This window comes from Dreissena polymorpha, chromosome 7, assembly GCF_020536995.1.
Source record: "Dreissena polymorpha isolate Duluth1 chromosome 7, UMN_Dpol_1.0, whole genome shotgun sequence".
NCBI lineage: Eukaryota > Metazoa > Mollusca > Bivalvia > Myida > Dreissenidae > Dreissena > Dreissena polymorpha.
The window spans coordinates 10939147-10941814 of NC_068361.1; the positions used below are offsets into that span (position 1 = coordinate 10939147).

The 2668-nt window shown below is 32.0% G+C and overlaps 1 long non-coding RNA gene across 1 annotated transcript; it reads left to right on the forward strand.

Moving 5' to 3' along the window:
* Window positions 1-327: 327 nt before the first annotated feature.
* On the forward strand, window positions 328-2454 carry LOC127837210 (uncharacterized). The gene is made up of 4 exons (XR_008029170.1): window positions 328-472; window positions 633-708; window positions 1396-1491; window positions 2132-2454. It is a non-coding gene; the product is annotated as an uncharacterized LOC127837210 (long non-coding RNA).
* Window positions 2455-2668: the final 214 nt, after the last annotated feature.

Consider the following 2668-nt stretch of genomic DNA (forward strand, 5'->3'; position numbering starts at 1 on the left):
ATATTATATTTCAAAAACGCCGCTCGACGTTTTTGACCTAAAAATAAATGTAGCTGAAAATCAGCTGACAAGTCACGTGGTACATGGTACCGTCATTTATTTTTGGCATAGAAATTACATTATTTCTAAAGAAAGAGATTTAGCTTGTTGAGCAAATAATTAATTGTCATTGAATATTTTTGATCAACCAATAAAATATACTTCATATTTAAATCAATATTTTTATTGGAAAATCACTTTTCACAAATACGAAGATGCGGTCGAAAACTGAAAGCCATCAGAAATCAAGATGGTTCAGACAAAAACAAGTGCTAGCGCTAAGAAAAGACTAAAAAACAAGAGATGCAAGGTACATGTGTAATAAAAGGGAAAGGATACTAGACATTGGTATTCAGTGTGATCGATGGAGAAGAGTTAAAGAAGCTACTGGGATTGAAAAGGACGAGAAAATGATGGAAATATTGATCGATGCGTAAGTCTTCGTCATAATTCATTTTCAGTTTGTGTGTCAAAGCAACTTTTCCGTTATTATTTTGCTACATAATGAACACGCTTTGACTTAAACACACACACACAAATCCTTTAAGTATAAAAGATTTGTTTTAGAAATGAAATATGTTTTTAAATTTCAGAACTACAGTCTACTTCTGAACTAGAGAGCTTCAACAATCATCTTTTGATGTATGCTCCAAAGCGAAATGCTTTCAGGTAAATAAAAAGTTCCATGTGTAAAGTGTTTCTTTTTTATTTCATGAACACATGCTTATTGAACAAAGGAATTTATGCTCTTTCTTTTTGAGAATTTACATTTTAATAATGTAAAAATGATGTACCCTTTGTGATAAGTCTCGTAATAAACTGCCTGAATGACTAAAATATGAATATTTTTAGCTCGGCTGTTTTCAAAGACAACCTGAGGTATTGTCATAGCCAGCTCGTCGTTGTCGTGTCGTCCGCCTGCGTCGTGCTAAAACTTTGACATTTTGCTCTACAATCAAAGTGCTTCCACCTACAACTTTGAAACTTCATATGTAGATGCTCCTTGATGAGTTCTACACGCCACAACCATTTTTGGATCTCTAGGTCAATGTCACTGTGGCCTCTAAAAAAAAAAATCTGACAAGCTTTCGAAGCCCAGCATGGCACCCATTATGCGGTGCTCTTGTTTCATCATGTGATAGTTAAATTATTTGTGAACAGGATTTTTGTATTTGTTCACAGGATGTTTAAACAACTAGTAGTAAATCAAGGAATGAATTCTGATAATGAATATGTCAAGTCATTGGTGTTGAATTAGTTCATATCTAGTGTAACATCATCAAGGTCCTAAAGGCAGATTTTCACATGAGTTGCGTTATATTTTCTGAGTTTCATTTCTAAAATTTTTTTTTTCAGCTATGCTGTTTATAGATGCAGGTGTCAGTTAGCAGCAATAGATTATTCAAAACACTTGAATCGTCCTGTTTTGTTGGACCAAGAAGGAAATTAGAGGTATTTATATTATTGTTTTTGCCCTGTATGTGTGTTTGTTTGTTTGTTTGCGTCAAACTTTAACATTTTGCCATAACTTTTGCAATATTGAAGATAGTAACTTCATATTTGGCATGCATGTGTATCTCATGGTGCTGCACATTTTGAGTGGTGAAAGGTCAAGGTCAAGATCATCCTTCAAGGTCAAAGGTAAAAAAAAACAAATTTAAGAGAAGTAATAAGCTTTAAAGAGTTCATCTGAAGCTGTCAAATGATAAAAAAAAAATCAAAGTGGCGCAGTAGGGGAGATAGTGTTTGTCAGAAACACATTTCCTGTTTTTATTAAATTTTGAATTGTAAAGATTTATTTACAGATTTATGTTTACTTTTTGAAAGTTTTTATTATTAACAATTCAACTGAATTAACAAACATGATGTATTTAAGCTCAAATTTGACACATTCATGTGATATGAATAATAAGTATACATTATGCAAACAATGCTCCTGGCATAAAATAACTACTCTAGCATGGTATGCACTGAATCAGTAAATTTATATTATGGCATATATATTGTCTATAGATCTTAATTCTCGGTTTTGATTTAGCAATTGTCATTTCATTTTTCCAAACATCATGTCAGTTATAAAACAATCTTTCAGGGAAAAGAGTGCACTCAAAAGCTGCTGGTAATTGGAGCACAAGACCTATGAAAAAACCCAAGGAGTATACATACATAACCAGTTTGATCACTGAAGTTACAAATGAATTCACCATAGGCAAGAAAAGAATAAGTGGCAAATGTGAACAGCTGTCTGAAGACCCCAGAAGAATTAGGTCAACTATAGCCCCTGTCACCCATCCACCTACATCGATACTTAGTGATCAGCATGTCTCTAGATTGAGAAAAGCGAAAAAAATGAATTGTTGCCCAAGACGTGTTTGATATTCATTTGAAATTGAGGCAGAAGTTAGATAACTATTAAGTTTCACATATTTAGTGTTAATATAATTTAAGAAGTGTTTTGAAAATGTACAATCTTACATTATGTTATAAATAATGAATGCTCTTGGTTGTACAATGCAATGACATTTTTCAGGAAGTTTTAATATTGAATTTAGCATAATTTATTTTTTTTTAAATATATTTTGTGCGATTTTTATCAATACATTTTTACACATATAAAGAACACAATTTT